The sequence below is a fragment of the Pavona decussata genome, unplaced genomic scaffold (genome assembly GCF_977016875.1).
Source record: "Pavona decussata unplaced genomic scaffold, jaPavDecu1.1 SCAFFOLD_84, whole genome shotgun sequence".
Classification (NCBI taxonomy): Eukaryota; Metazoa; Cnidaria; class Anthozoa; order Scleractinia; family Agariciidae; genus Pavona; species Pavona decussata.
Window position 1 is genome coordinate 6,122,064 of NW_028145502.1, and position 17,379 is coordinate 6,139,442.

The 17,379-nt window shown below is 38.0% G+C and overlaps 2 pseudogenes across 2 annotated transcripts in view; both read left to right on the forward strand.

Annotated features, from left to right (window-relative positions):
- Positions 1–4: 4 nt before the first annotated feature.
- On the forward strand, positions 5–9,155 carry LOC146475648 (ras-like protein 1; annotated as a pseudogene). The gene is made up of 5 exons (XR_014865927.1): positions 5–99; positions 196–415; positions 3,794–4,021; positions 4,997–5,092; positions 7,179–9,155. The product of XR_014865927.1 is annotated as a ras-like protein 1 (transcript).
- Positions 5,010–17,379, forward strand: part of LOC146475649 (ras-like protein 1) — a 491,817-nt pseudogene continuing 479,447 nt past the window's right edge. The window contains exon 1 of the transcript XR_014865893.1: positions 5,010–5,092. The product of XR_014865893.1 is annotated as a ras-like protein 1 (transcript). The remainder of the gene's footprint in view (positions 5,093–17,379) is intronic.

Genomic DNA, 17,379 nt, shown 5'->3' on the forward strand with positions numbered 1-17,379 from the left:
TATGATGTTTATACCAGCTATAAAACGAAAACTTGTTTGTCAACTGATTTTAAAGGATTTGCAACGCTCTGCCTCTGGGCTGTCGTCGCATTCGCATTCGTAACTTTGTTTTTCCCGCGCTCGTGACGGCGTTCTCTCCCCGGGCCCTTCTCGGTTTCGGTGTTTCCAAACTGCGTTGCGTTCTGGTTCGTAAAGTCCCCAATATCTCGTGTACAGGATAGCAAGAGACAAATCCTCAAACCAACACCTTCAGCGCCAGAAGGCGAATAAACAGACCAGAAAGAGCACTTCAGATCCATGGCGGAACCCAACGCATTACAGAAGAAAGATTAGTTGTTCTTTCAATTGTCTGTTATGTAACGAACATACCGGAGGTTCGGTCATCAAGCTTCTCTTGCCGTGGCAAGTTTCACAAGTATTTGTTGCTGTTTTTATTTTGGTTAACAATTATCGACAACAGACTGACTCCAAGACTTAATCTAGTATCAAGGAAAAGCTTGCTGTTACCAAGTTTAAATGCAAATAAGCGAGAAATGTGTTCTGTTTATGATGACGTTAGACAAAATTGCCAATTACCGTGACATGTCACGCTTTATCAAATCAACTGTGAGCTAACAACGATTTGATGTTATCCTGCCCAAAGCGTCACTCAACTAAATCTTCCAGGGAAGTTCTACCTCGGAGAGTTAGGATAGCTGCATCGAGCTTATCCAAAAACAAAAAAAAGAAGAAGAAGATGAAATAAAGAAAAACCCGCTGTGGAACTTTATTAGCAAAAATACCGAATCATCTTTGACTTCGAGCGTGGCTCATGCAAACGCATTTTAATGGCTCAAGTTAGAGTTTGCTGATTTTGGGAGAACAGATGTTTGGCTTAAAATATATCTTGAAATTTTCGGAAAGAAACGCCGCACCTCTGAGAAAAACCGTTTCGAAATTGCCTCACATTTGGCCCAAAACATTTTCGCGATCGCAAGGAAGTTTCAAAATTCTATAAAAAATTAAGTTTTATGTTAAGTCGGGATATTTTCCGTTAACAACGTTTTTTAGACGGTAAACAATACAAGCAATCGATATGAGTCCCCAGAAATGACGCAAAATATATTTTATTGAGCTTCAAATTCTGCATATATTTTGCGTGACATCAGGGTCAGTGAGAGTCAAAACCAGGGGGGGTGGTCAAACTACGAAACGCAACAGCAGGAGAATTGCTAAATAGCATCATTCATTATCATTTCGGACAGACATTAAATGGTGAAAGTTTGAAGGAAATCGGCCGACCCCCATCTTTCACCTCTGCCTGGTTTTCTTAGACAATGGCTCTTAATTTTAATTCTACAATCTTTTAATGCAGATTGAATATAATGGAAAATTATATGATGTGGAGATAGTTGATACAGCAGGGCAGGAAGAATACAGCTCATTCCGTGATTCATCAGTAGCGACAGGTGATGCATTCTTAGTGTTGTTTGCCATCAATTCTGTATCCAGTTGGCACGAGCTCCAGGATCTCAGAAGCAAGATCATCCAAGATCATTAACTCACTTCAGCTATCCCGATGGTCATTGTTGGAAATAAGTTGGTAAGTCCTTCTATACATTCATTTGATATGTGAGTTTCATGCACAGTGTACATGTAAATTATGGTGCTGTACAGTAGGGATTGGAAACAAATGTTGTTGTTGTTTTTTTTTTTTTTTTTTTTTTTTTTTTATCAACAGAGTTAATCAGGTGATTCAGACACCATTCATATGTAAAGAGATTCAAGTGCTGATGTTTCCAGTGTTAGTTCTTTGTACATGCACATGTAAGAGGGAATCACAAAGGGTTTACACTCGAAATGTCAGTACTCAAATCTCTTTACAGTCACTGTGGCAAAATTACATGTACCTAATATCAAGTGTGTTGGTAAATCTTACATTTGTTTCAGCTATACATGTACATGTACAATTTCAGGGGAGCAGGGATGACGCAGTGCTAAGAGCACTCGCCTCCCAGCAATCCGCGGGTTCGATTCCCAGACTCAGTGTCATACACTGTATGTGGGTTCAGTTGTTTGTTAGTTGTGATCTTTGCTCCGAGAGGTTTTCCTCTGGGTACTCCAGTTTTCCCTTCTCCTCAAAAGCCAACACTTCTAAATTACAATTTGATCTAGAAAGTGTCCCCAGTTACATGTAGTGCTCTGCGCTAAATACATTGACACTTAAATTAAGTGATTTATTTATTTATTTATTTATTTTATTATATTTTTATGAATGAGTTGCTGGCCTACCATAAATTATCTGATATTACAAGAAAAAATAAATAAATAAATAAATAAATAAATAAATAAATAAATAAATAAATAAATAAACCAGTGTAATAGATAGGATGCAATTAAATTATAAAAGGAAAAAAAAAAAAAAACAGCGTAACCAGATAGGACACACGCACAAACATGTACACAAAGCAAGAAAAAAACAACAAAAAACAGTCTAGTGTGTAGTAAACATGTACATGTGCTGCGCTTTACACCTGATTAACATGCTACATGTAGACGTACTGGAAATGACACCGTGAAGCTCAAGACAGATCCAACATACATGTACATGGGAACCAAAATAAGTTCTGTTTTCACTGGTCTCTGCTTCCCTTTAGCCAATTAAGGGGTTAAGATAGCTGATACACACCTCCAAATTTCTCATTTCGCATTCTAGGATTTAGAAGAGGAAAGAGAAGTTATGAGAGATGAAGTGTTAGAATAAGTGCAAATTCATCTGATGTGAACATCACATTAATTGAGACATCGGCGAAGGTAGGTTACACTGTTAGAAGGTGGAATGATTACCGAAAGTTGGTTCCAAGTAACTGTATAATCCTTTTCTAAAACAAATACAATACTCCAGAACAACCCCGCGGTCCGAAAGTGACCCAAAACGTATTCTCAATCCTAGTAGGTCATGTGACCCAAAATAAAACAAAAACCAACTTCATATACAGCACTCAAAGCATCCTTCACATCAGAAGTCTCAAAATATTTTGTAGCATTAGGCAACATCAACCCCTTAATAGTGATATCAGATCGATGGAGCCAGGTCCAAAGAGGTTTTGTGGAAAGTTACTGTGACTGGAAAATCATGATCTGTGGCTGATAACGTCGCTAGCTGTTTGTACATTTTGAGCTGGCTGCAGAACAAAAACTCCTCTGCACCGCACCTTGTGGGTACCCAGGATATTTCTACTTGAACTACAGAATATACTTGATTTAACACCACATACATACACAGATTGGATGTGTAAATTAAATAATTACATTTTTGATATTTTTTTACCGTTTGATTAACAGTCATGTTCACCTGTACATGAAAGGTGCTCTGATAGCTGTACATGTAGGTTACATTTCCAGCATACTGTAGCATTTTCAGGTGTGTAGTTAATGCAACAAATTTCAAAGTTAACCATGTTTGCAGAGGGTATTTAACATTATCGACAAATCTCTGAATTATAATAGGTATACATACTGTACAATACAGCTTTAGCACAGACATGCACTGCAGCAAAGTTTATGTGCTTATCGACTACTAATTGAATATTTTTTTCTAATTTCCAATGATGTTGGGTTACATTGCTTTCATACATGAGAGTGCCATACATGTACATATTTGTAGGTTTCAGACACCTCTTGCAGAATTTGACCCAAAATGTGTAAAATAAATGACAGCTGTGATGTTACTCTTGTAAAAGGAGAAAGGTGATGACATCACCAGTTTTGTAAAATTAGTTGTTAATTTTAATTCTACAATCTTTTAATGCAGATTGAATATAATGGAAAATTAGATGATGTGGAGATAGTTGATACAGCAGGGCAGGAAGAATACAGCTCATTCCGTGATTCATCAGTAGCGACAGGTGATGCATTCTTAGTGTTGTTTGCCATCAATTCTGTATCCAGTTGGCACGAGCTCCAGGATCTCAGAAGCAAGATCATCCAAGATCATTAACTCACTTCAGCTATCCCGATGGTCATTGTTGGAAATAAGTTGGTAAGTTCTTCTATACATTGATATGTGAGTTTCATGCACAGTGTACATGTAGTTTCTTAAGATACTATGGTGCTGTACAGTAAGGATTGCAAACAAATGTTTTTTTTTTTTTATTTATTTATTTTTTTTATCAACAGAGTTAATCAAGTAATTCAGACACCATACATATGTAAAGAGATTCAAGTGCTGATGTTTGCAGTGTAAGTCCTTTGTACATGTACATGTAAGAGGGAATCACAAAGGGTTTACGCTCAAAACGTCAACTGTTACTCAAATCTCTTTACAGTGACCAAATTACATGTACCTAATATCAACTGTGTTGGTAAAATCTTATATTTGTTTCTGCTATACATGTACATAATTTATACAATTTCATGAGAACAGGGATGATGCAGTGCTGAGAGCACTCGCCTCCCACCAGTGTGGCCCGGGTTCGATTCCCAGAGTCGGCGTCATTTGTGGGTTGAGTTTGTTGTTGGTTCTTGTCTTTGCTCCAAGTGGGTTTTCCCTGGGTACTCCGGTTTTCCCTTCTCCTCAAAAACCAACACTTCTAAATTCTAATTCGATCTGGAAAGTGTCCCCAATTAGTGCTCTGCACTAAATACATTGACACTTAAATGAAGTGATTTATTTATTTATTTATTTATTTATTTATTTATTTTATTGTATTTTTATGAATGAGTTGCTGGCCTACCGTAAATTATCTGATATTACAAGAAAAGATAAATAAAAAAATAAATAACCAAGTGTAAACAGATAGGATGCAAATAAATAATATGATAAATGTGCAGCGCTGTACACCTGATTAACATGCTACATGCATGCGTGCTGAAAATGACACCATGAAACTCGAGACAGATCCAACATACATGTATGTGGGAACCCAAATGAGTTCTGATTCCCCTGGTCCCTGCTTCCCTTTAACCAATTAAGGGGTCAAGATGACTGATACACACTTCCGATTTCTCATTCTAGGATTTAGAAGAGGAAAGAGAAGTAATGAAAGATGAAGTGTTAGAATACTGCAATTCATCTGATGTGAACATCCCATTAATTGAGACATCAGCCAAGGTAGGTTACACTGTTAGAAGGTGGAATGATTACCGAAGTTTGGTTCCAAGTAACTGTATAATCCTTTTCTAAAACAAAATACAATACTCCAGAACAACCTCGTTGTCTGAAAATGACCCAAAACGTATTCTCAATCCTGGTCATGTGACCCCAAACAAAAAAACAACTTCATATACAGCACCCAACGCATCCTTCATATCAGACGTCGCAGAATATCTTGTAGCATTGGGCAACAGAAACCCTTTAATAGTGATATCAGGTCGATGGAGCCAAGTCCAAAGAAGTCTTGGTGAAAGTTACTGTGAACGGAAAATCATGTTCTGTGGCTGATAACGTGGCTAGCTGTTGGTACATTTTGAGTTGGCTGCAGAACAGAAACCCTTGTGAAGATGAGCCTGCTATCAGTGTGGCTGATCGTTAGAATTTTTGTGAGGTTCAGTGCACTGTCTGGTTCTCCAAATCCTGACTCTATTTCAGACCTCTGATTATGTAATTTTCTGGTACCCAGTTAGGTAAAACATGGTCTCTAAAGTTAATACATAACCTCTTTGAGACCTGTGATGTGTTTCCTGATAATTATTTCCGTAAAAGTATTATTTTAACGTGCACAGTGTCCAATTTATCACTCAAATTATATACACTGTATTCAGTATGTGGCCGATAGCAGAATTACCACAATGGATATTTACCTTCATAATCACTGTAAAATCGTAGTATTTACTTTCAAACATCTTAAAAGTACAGATATCGTTATTCGGATATCTTCATTTTTCAAGGTAACATCAACTGCCATTAATGTGGTAGAAGAACCCAAGAATATTAACTAAGATTGATTAACAATAGGAGCAATAGTTATTTCCTGGAAAGGATTGGTTAAAGGTCAAGTCTGGTAGAAACTCATCAAAGTAAGGTAAACAAGGTGTTATCAGCGCCAAATAAAATTCCTTTAACTATTTTAGCCCAAAAAATAGCGTCGTAAATATTTTTCCATTACTGACAATTTTTATCATCTAACAAACATTGAAACTCTAATCACAATGGGACAGTAAACACAAGTAGCGATTACTAGTTGGTAGAAACGGATCTGAAAAATGCTTATGAGAAACGGACCTCTTCTATGTTAAATCCATGCAAGTTTTCAGACTTTATAATAGCCTGTGTAGCAGTCGTTTCCTTTTCCTTCAAGCCAAGGGAAGCGCGCGAGGGCATTGGGCAAAAAGGAGTAAAAAAGTAGGAGCGGGGGGGGGGGGGGGGAAGGAAAGGAAACGCTTCCTTTTATTCCCTGCCCCTCCCCCGCTCCTACTTTTTTCCTCAATTTATCCCAATGCCCTCGCGCGCTTGCCCCGCTTGGCTTAAAGGAAAAGGAAACGACTGCTACGCAGGCTAACTTTATAACAGTATCGTTAACATCTATACCCAGTGACCAGCACATACAGTGTAACTTATAACGAATATACCCAACCCCACTTTTATAGGTTGCTTTGATGCCAGATGAAATTTGTAATGTGGCGTTTTTCAAGTGTGGTGAAAAAACGATTTCAAAATATTACCCTTGCTCCCAAAGGTATGATGCATTTAGTCTGTAAGACTCTTTTTTGCGGTAACATAGCCCGCCTTGGTGAAATTTGAGCGCCACGTTTGACACACTTCTGCAAATTGTATGTGCCTGTTTGTTTTTATTTACGGTGACCTGGCAATGCCATCCTTTAGAATAAACCCTGCTCTGGAAATACATGTACCCCTGATAGTTTCCTTATATTTGTGTTTACACTTGAAAATAGCACTGATATAGCTGTGTTCTCTTCACAACTGAAAGCAGCGTTCTTATAGTTCTGTTCACACTTGAAAACAATGAGATGTAGCTGTAACACGCTTGAAAGCAGCCTTGATATAGGTTTGTACTTGAAAAACAGGCCTTATACGATCGTGAGTATGGCAGTGTTCACGCTTAAAAGCAGCATTCATATAGGTGTTGACAATTGGAAACATGCCTGATTTAACTGTGTTATTCACTTGAAAGCAGCCTTGGTGTTGCTGTGTTCACAGCACTGCCGCTGCTCTAACATTTGTTTTGTGTTTTCTTTAGACTGGCCTGAATGTCGAGCAATCATTCCAACTGATGATGCAACAGATCCAGCGAATTCAGCCATCGTTGTTAGAAAGAACAGTACCCAGAAATCCTGGGAGCAAACCGGCCAAACCAGAACAATGTCTTTTACTCTAGGATTAGCATTTAAATAGGATTTGTTTTGTAGTTTACATTTAGGAAAGGCTATTCATATTTCATTGCTGACAAGACATAGTAACCGGTTACTTGTCTTACATGGCAATTCTTCCTTAGTGGAGTTAAGTCGCCCATGCCATTGCTCCAATTTTACATACAAGTCACTTTTTACTTTTGAGAGTGTCGCATTATTGCATCTGTTTATTTAAAGACAGGTACTTCTTTTATACGGGCATATTTTGACATTTTGGGCGAGTTAACATCTCTGCGAGCAACTTTAGGAAAGGAGAGTTTGTATGTGGTCTAAGTAGCCGACATTCTACGCAGCTTGCTTTCACATTACGATATCAGAACTTGCCTTTCTTACGGATCTTTATGGGCAGTAGCTATCTTCAAATTTAGTCTTTTTTTTATAAATTATAGTGTCTCGTCTTTAGCCGGACTTTTCTTTTCTTCTTTTTTTTTTTTTCCTGGTCAACAAAATTAATGGTACCTGAAAATCAGTAGCAGGAGACTTATTGCTGGTTGGGTTTATTCTGAGTAAGACTCATTTACGCCGGCTCAGAAACACGGGCCAAAATTACCTACAAGTCAACATTGAACTGCAAAGTAGATTATTTCGATTTTCCTCGATATAACATGTACCGACAGAAGACTTGCGGAAATAAATAAATAATTCCCTGACAGCATTGTCGTTAGTGTGTTTGAAGCCCCAGCTAAATGTTCCAACATTACTGTATATTTTCGATGTAAGAATGTTTGGCACTCTGCTCTCCATTATGCTGGACCAGCGTATGTTGGTTGAATGCTCTGTGATCAGGCAATTTAGCTCGATGATTTAATTTGCGAGTAGACCCTTGCTTTTTCTTGGGGGTAGTAAAGCGAGCCAGCGTGAAAATTGCTTCCCACGAGGCGACGCTTTTTTTTTTCTTTTTTTTTTTTTTTTGTGCGCGCTCCACTTAACCATCCCTGGAAAAAAAAAAAAAAAGAATACTCACAGTCAACAACGATTTTGTTGGAGACAACAATTTTGGCGGCGTTCACATTGAGCTTAAACACACCATGATTAATGAAAATTCCTCATAGCAAGCTTTGGAGTCACAGTAGAATCCCGATGACTTCAACTCAGGAGGGAAACAAAAATAATTCGAGTTAGCAGAATTGGCGTTGAATTTTAAGTTGTTGGAGGCTGTGCATTGTTGAGATTATATGATTAGTTTGGATGACTCACGTTTAAAATTGCGGATAAGATAAGAACAGCATTAGGAAAGACCAAACCCCATAATAGATGGTGGCCTCTGCCTGCACTCCCCTTCCTCAACCTCAAACGATGGTCTCTTTATTGCATAGCCACTCCTCTACTTAGCAGTAAAAATAACGATGAGATTAGAACCTCATTTTTCTTGTTTATCTAGCAATGGTGACTCTTGGTAGCTAAATATTTCTGTGTCAACTCAAATCTTAAAGCCAATAAAATTGTGTTGGTTATGTTCACAGAATAGGTATGGTGTTCTATAGCCCCTACTCCAGACAAGGTGGATCTTCGAGCAAACTTGTTATGACCAGTTCTCTTAGTTAAGTAAACGAGATTAATATAGTTTTGTATCAAAATAGTTTTGACAAGTCAGTGTGTGAGAAAGCTAATATGTATATGTAATTGCATGAAGCCGAGTAGAATTAAGGATTAATTTTCACGCGTATTTTAAAAGTTTTCGCAAATTAATCCTTAATTGTACGAGGACTCATCGCGATGACGCGTTTATTATAGAGTGCAAAATTTTCCTAAAACAACACAGCTTCACACACTTGAGTTTTCCTGTAGTGCTGCGTACGGACGGACGGACGGAAGTGACGTCATTTCTCGTATTGATGGGCTTATTAATTTCTCTTGGCTATAGCGCTCCGCGCGCGCGCCTTCGCCGCGCAGAGCACCGTTTTCAATCGCAATGGAACCAATTTAGTGAACGTTGTGAAAATCGAGACAAGCAAATAAACCAGTGAAGTATCGGAATCCTTGTGGACTTTCTTGTCTCATTTCGGTGTTTCAAGCTCTACAAATATATTTCAACCGTTTTAATAGGAAAAATATTCGTGGATAAACTAATTTTTTAACAATTTGTTTCGGGGCAGTTTCGTTCGCACCGCCCGGCTCCCATGCAGTTATAAACACACAGAGCTTAATTATGCCCTTGAAATCATGGGGAGTTTTGACCTCTTTTGTTAATAATTGTGAAATAAGACCTTCACTTTGCTACAAAATAATTCTAGAACAACGAGAGGAGAGAAATCAACTCAATACTTGACAGGAACAACTCGTACTCTGTTCTAGCGCATTTTGGAAGTACAAAAATGCGAAAACTTGAAAAACATTACCCTAACATTTTTCAAGTTTCAATTCATTCCGACCTACTATGGCTCTGGCCAGAGACACTAATCGACATTTTTTTTGCACTGGGGTGATAATTTATGACAAAACTAGATAATTTTTTTGTTTTTGTTGTTAGACAAGCATTTTCTGGTTTTGAAATGACGTAGAATTTTCGTGGTACTTCCCCTTTAAAGATCACTGCGAAGCAACAAGGAGTGATTTTCCTGTGTTCTGCTTTTCTTGACGTTTATTTAGATTTCAGTAGGAGCAACATTGACTGAGTGAAATATTTTATGGGACACGAAACTGCTCTTAATTGAACTATGCTCTTGTAAGGGAATTCATCACAAGGATGAAGCGTAGCCTCCCACGCAGTCGTGTTTTAGGGGATTCGTATTACCTCCTTGTGGGGAGGAGGTAATACGAGTCCCCTAAAAACGACTGCGTGAAAGGCTAGAATGAAGTGATGATAGGAAGACGACCATCGAGTACGTGACAGCATAGGCGGCCCAAGCTCGCGTCTGGAGAGCGTGTAATAATTAATTACTGGTAAGAAGATGACCTTTGGGTGCAAGTGGTATCGGGTTACAGGCAGCCTTTGAGAATTTAAACGCGTTATAAGACTTTGTATGGGAAATAATATATATATTTAGCCAAGCCTAAAAGCGGAGCTCCACAATAGAAGTCTGCTTATTGTATGAACGTAATAACCTTATGAGTTCCTCATCAATTCTGCTTTTATGTAGTACATTTTTAATGCATATGCAGCTAACTGCTCATCAACAATAACAATGTAAAACAAAGGGCAAAATTACTGAATGCTGATTTGTTGTAACAGAGGGCAGTTTTTCGTAATTTTCCTTTCACCGAGGGCCAAATTACTTACTCCTGATTGGTCGAGCGGCGAAAATACTCGCTCCTGATTGGCTGAGCACGACAGTTTTACATTTGCATTTTGTGTCCAAATAAACAAGTTCTTTGAGGTTCTTTCGAAGTTCGACTCTTTAAGCCGGGTTCTTTGTACCAAAAATACATGGAAATCAAGTGCTGCAGCTGGGAAGGAAATTCTTAAAGGTTGATTTTGGTGTCCCTCGCAAGAAACAGCAAAAGATTATTTGTGTCAAAAGTTAAAGACTTGGATCGGATTGGTTTTATTTTGTTTGGTTGAGAAACTGAAATCAGCCATGGCGTCCAAGTGCTTTCAACGAACGATAACCGAACATGAAAGTGTCCTTTTGATGGGAGGAAGGAGCAGGAAGAAATTACTCCGCAAGTTCCTTCTTTGGATCCATCGTTTGCTATTTTTATCGATCTATGTTCGTGTGATGTCCAAGCGGTAGGAAGCTTCACAGCACAGGTGAACAATTAATTGATTTATCATTATTATTTATCATTTGATTTATCGTTGTTAGTTTGCTCCTGAATTAAACTTGTATTCTCTCTTAATACATGTGTATAATGGGAACTGTTCTCGTCGGTTTTGTTTGTTTTGTACGCTACGAAAAAATTAAATAATTTGTTGGTTTGCTTGCGCCTTCGATGAGTGTTTTACTGACTGTTTTACGAAGTTCCTTGATAGTTTTAGAAAAAGTTTGCCCTCTGTGTTATAAAAGCGGAATTTAAATGGACTCAAAATGATATTTTCTGTTTTTATCATTGTTTTTAGTTTTTAAGATGATCGAGGCAAAACGGTTTGTGAACAGCCAACGCGCGCTACCGGCACTGTCTAGTAAATTTCGCTTATCAAGAAGGCCGTACGCTATAAACCTCAGAGAAAATGGATACACTAACCAAAAAACACACTGTCAGTTCAAATACATCTTTGAGTAATAAATGAAAAAAGCATTGTGATAATTCACAGCAATAACTACAGAAATAAACTAAACAACGATCTTTAAAAATTCACAAAAAACAAGCGAATGAATGTTTTGCGTAAACTTTGTTTTGATGAAAATGAAATCACACTTTAATTTTACATTCGCTTTTAACGTTCTTTGAAAAGACTTTCAGTAAAAATTACTCACATATCTTAATCTTTACGGTTATATCCTACTGTTTAAAGTATTTTTGTTTGTTCTCTGTCAAGATTGTCAGAAATAAATGCTAAAATTAGAAATATATGCGAGAAAAACTTGTCAGTAGTTTATGCCAACGATACAATGTTGGGAGACGTTTGTTTGGCTGACTATTTTAGCTCAGAATCAAATTTTTTTTAAAATGAAGCAAAATGGGATGAGATTAGAAAATAAAACTCCAAGGGAAATAACGAACATGGACCGAAAAATGAGCTCATTTCATCGCGCCGGATTAGAGTAAAATAATTTCTCTTCAAATTCGGCCGCTGTTTATGAAGTGCCGCCTCTAAAAGCTGCTGAAACGAATCGATTTGTTTCTCCGGCCGCGATCCGCCTTGCTCTTTCTCCCGCTGTTTGACGGCAAAATTGGACGAGATCAGAAAATAAAACTCCTAGGGAAATAATCAACATGGACCGAAAAAATGAGCTCAAAATACTATTCCGAAGTTAGCAGTATTAGCTTAAACTTAAATTAAACGGCGTGTCAAAACTGCAAGAAAACAATATTTTGCAAACCAGCAAACTAGCAAAGTTTTGTCAACAAAATTGCATGAATTTACTCGCCTCTTCTGAGAATAACCAGTCCCTTTATTCCATTGCTGATTTTCCGTTCGTTTTACAACGTTAAGTGAGCGAAACGTTTCACTTCCAGAGGAAAAATCCAATGTTTCGCGCCGGATCGGAGTAAAATGATTTCACTTCCAGATTCTGATGATGTGCCAGTCGATTTGTTTCTCCCGCCGCTAGTTGCCTTGCTCTGTCTCCTGCTGTTGGTCACATATAAAAATTGACTTTGTATCTTGTCGTCTTCAAAAATTTTTTTTTGTTTTTTTTTTCTCAAACGCAGTTGGCGATGCAACTTCCCGCCAAACAAACGCGGCCGGCAGCGCAGTTGGCCATGCATTTCTCAGTTCCCGCCGAAAAACAATCCGGGTTACAGCACATACGCTTGTCTATGTAAGCCAATGTGAAATGAGACACTCAAACCCTGTGCCGCAACACGGGGTTTTTTCGGCACCTTTTCCTGTTCTTTCTCTCTTTGTTCGTCACTCATGTTTCGCCTGTTTGCTACCGCTCTCAATTGCTCTCTTTGACGTCGAACTTCGCTTTTTCGTCGCCTGTTTTCTCGATCTCTTTCTACCTCCCTTTCTTTGCTTTACATGTTTGTAGACTTATTCATAAATTGAGTTTGTGTTTTGTCGTACACGTCGTCTTCAAAATTATTATTATTTTTTTCTCAAACGCAGTTCGCGATGCAATTTCCTGCCAAACAACACGGCCGGCAGCGCAGTTGGCCATGCATTTTCCCGCCGAAAAAAACCTGATTTGCAGCAAAAGGTTTGAGTGTCTAATTTCATGTTGGCGTACATGGAGTAGCGTACGTACGGGCGGGCGGTCGGTCGGTCGGACAGAAGTGACGTCATAACCAAACCAAAATTTCTCGCACTGATGGGTTTACAAAAATCTCTTAGCTATGGGGCTCCGCCGCGCGCGCCTGCGGCGCGCGCGCGAGCTCCGCTAAAATACTGTCGATTCTGAAGTTCAAATAACGCTAAATTTTACTTTCATTCAATAAAATGAATAAACCTGACTCACCTCTGTTTTATTATTGTGCGATTGGGTCTATTTTACTGTTATGGGTATTCTTTAAATTAACGTAATTTCCTTCATAAAACGGAGATATCACGGTCATTTTCAAGTGGTCCTTTCACCTTTGATGACATGTTTTATAGCTCGAGAAAAACCTCACAGAATATTGAAATTTTGCTGTCTGTTGATATCCCGTCGCGTCGCCTCCCCATTGGTTGCTCATAATAATGGAGCTGGCCGAGATGTCGCTGTGGGGATGGGGTAAGTGCTGTACGTGAAATGACTGTACCACATCGGGTAGAGTTAATTTGACCTCGAACCTAAGCCCCGTATCCATTTTCAAAATCACCAGCTCTCGAAGAAAAGAAGCGATCGTGGAATCGGAAGCAGAATATGCCCATTTCCAGCAAAGTGCGTGGAGTGGTCAGTTTATTCATTTGTTTGAACGAAAGTTAAATTAAGAGTTATTTAATCTTCAGAATCGAACATTTACCCAACATCCGTTCAACATTTTTTGTTGAACGATGGTTGGGCAAATGTTGAAACGGCCCTTAACTCGCAAATAGCCCATCCCGATATTTACCTACAGTATACATGATATTTTGATATATTTTTTGGACCCCCCCCCCCCCCCACCCACCCATCCCCTCACATAATCATGTAGCTTAGAATGTCAGTTCTACTGAAATGGTTTTCCGTACTCTCCTGTATAACATGTAGTATTATTCTCACGAGGCCGAGTAGAATTATGGATTAATTTTCAAAGCGCATTTTAAAAGTTTCCCAAATTGCGAGACCGGGCCAATTTGCGAAGACTTTAAAATTACAAGTAAAAATTAATCCTTAATCTACGAGGAATCATTGCGATTACGCTTGGAGGGCAAAATGTTCTTAAAACCATCAAGGAATTCGTAAAACAGTCAGTAAAAAACTCACTGTAAGCAAGCCAAAACAAACAAATTATTTTTTTTTTCGTAGTGTACAAAACAAACAAAACTGACGAGAAGAGTTACCATTACACAGATGTAATTAAAAGAGAATACAAGTGTAATTCAGGAGCAAACTAACAACGATAAAAAGTAAGGCGAGGCATCAATTAATTGTTTACATGCGTTGTGAAGCTTCCTGCCCCTTGAAAATAACACGAACATAGATTGACAAAAATTGCAAACGGTGGATCCAAAGAAGGAACCCCTTCTACTGAATTTGACCTGCTCCTTCCTCCCATCTAAAGGACACTGTTATGCTCGGTTATCGTTCGTTGTAAGAAGAAATAACGAGGTGAAAGCACTTGGTCGCCATGACGACTGATTTCAGTTTCTCAGCCAAGCAAATATCAATCCGATCCAAGTTTTTAGCCTTGACGCAAAAAATATTTTGATGTTTTTTGTAAGAGACACGAAAGCTTAACCTTTACGAATTTCCTTTCTAGGTACAGCACTTGATTTCCATGTATTTTTGGTTCAAACAATCCGGCTTAATTAAAGAGTTGAACTCCCATGAACCTCAAAGAACTCGTTGTTTTTGGACACAAAATGAGGAAACCAACAAAAATGTAGACCTGGTGTGCTCAGCTAATGAGGAGCGATTATTTTCGCCGTTCGACCAATCAGGAGAAAGTAATTTTGCCCTCGGTGAAAGGAAAATTAAGAAAAATGCCCTCTGTTACAACAAATCAGCATTCCTATTGTTGATACATGTATTATCATTCATTGCATAAAAATGTACTTATTTTATGCAAACATTTATACATTGGTGAGACAGGAAGAAGGCTAGGCGCCTGATTTTGCGAACATCTTTGAGGCGTTGAAAGAAATGACATGGATACGTCTAAACCAGTCTCTGCACACAAAGACTTTTCATGTGAAAATTGCAGCTTCAGGTTCACAGGCTTTATTTAAGGCTTCTCTTATTTTACAAATTATCTTCTTTAAGTTCCTACAGTTGCATTACCAAATGTTACCTAAAAAGTATTAATGGAGCCTTTTGTATACGCTCCAGCAAGCATGCATATGGTAAAGGGCAAACGTTTTCTTCTTTAATTTCTACAGTTATATTAGCAAACGTTACCTAAAAAGTATTAATGGAGCCTTTTGTATACGCTCCAGCAAGCATGCATGGTAACTGGGCAAACGTTTCCTTCTTTAATTTCTACAGTTATATTACCAAATGTTAACTAAAAAGTATTAATGAAGCTTTTTGTATACGCTCCAGCAAGTATGCATGGTAACTGGGCAAACGTTTCCTTCTTTATTTTCTACAGTTATATTACCAAATGTTATCTCAAAAGCATTAATGGAGCCTTTTGTACACGCTCCGGCAAGCATGCTTGGCAACTGGACAAACGTTATCTTTTTTTAAGTTTCTACAATTATATTACCAAATGTTATCTTAAAACCCTTAATTGAGCCTTTTGTACACGCTCCAGCAAACATGCTTGACAACGGAACAAACGCCAAAATAGGGTTTCTAGGAGGTATTTCAAAAGTAATCCAGACAATAAACGGATAGCTGATCAGAATGACTGAATTACAAAAACCCAATTGTTCCGCCACGTTTGCAAATGACATGTTAGCTGGAATTTCATAAGAACCTGAGCTGTTTAATGAGTAATCGAGTTATTAACACGGTCTTCACGAACTGTTATATGCTTATTAATTGCTACAGTAGAGCCTCTGCCTTGAAAACCTCACATAATACGGACACCTCTGTATGCCAGGCGGCATATTACGGACAGTTAACTTGGTCCCAGTAAGACCAAATGAACATGTAAACTCTCCCTTTATATGACGGACAAATTCATAATACGGACAATCCGTTCAACCTCTTTTGATGGATTGAAACATTTTACTGTACAATAAGTATATCCAATTCCAACGACTGGACACAAAATGAGTCCATTAACACTATCAGTTGAAGATGCAATTGTGCTCATGGTAAGTTCTCCATCCGTTTCTGTAGGAAACATACGTATTGGCGCATTTGTGCCCCTTGTACGTTTCCTAAGAAAAACCCCTTAGCCATGAACCTCATTTAGCGTCCGTTTCTGTAGGTAGTCACAGTGGCTCGCTACTAAAAAAAGCAGCTTCATTGGATGTTTAACTACTAATCACTCATGGCAATATGTTTTGTACCGTCTTGTTTCTATCAGTCTACAAATGACTTAATACGTATCAAGAAATAGATCAAGACTGTCCTTATTTTATATTGTTGCTTTCGGGTAAACAAACACCTACAATGAGCAAATGGCCACCTAAGTTATCTATTAATGGGGAGCTTAAGTAGCCACGACGACGACGTCAACGAGAACGTCAGAAATACAATAGTTTTAATTAGAATAAAACTATGTACGTGCATTATACACTTTCGTACATTTCTTTGCCTTCCTCTGCAAAACAGCACCGTAAAAAGACCAAATGTAAAGTTTTATGGAGAACGTGAACGCATGTCTTGATAATTAATTTTCTTTTCTTTTTCTGAACTTTAAAACCGCCCACACGAAGTTAGCTCCTATAGTCCGGCCACATTACACAACATTACGAATTTTTTTTCAGAAAACACTAATGTAATTTTTAAGTTTTGCTTTCGTTGGTGTCGTCGTCGTCTCTGCTGAGGTCCTTATTTTCTCTTCTACACCGTATCGTTTCCCTGGCAACATTAAGGGTGCAGTCTGACCTGTGTCTAACGAATCAATATTCACTTTAGTTGATAAATTACGTGAATCAACGAACTTAAGTGTTTTTTTTACTGAATTTATCTACTGAATCTTTTCCTTTTTTATTTTACCTACTAAAGCTTTTCTTTTCATGCTATCTACTAAATCTGTTCTTGTTATGTTATCTACTAAATCTTTCTTAGCTACTAAACTTTTCTTTTTTCATCTGCTAAATTCTTTTCTTTTATGTTATCTGCCAAATCTTTTCTTTTAGTGCTATCTACTAAATCGTTCCTTTAATGTTATCTACTAAATCTTTTCTTTTAATGTTATCTACCAAATCTTTTATTTAATGTTATCTAATAAATCTTTTCT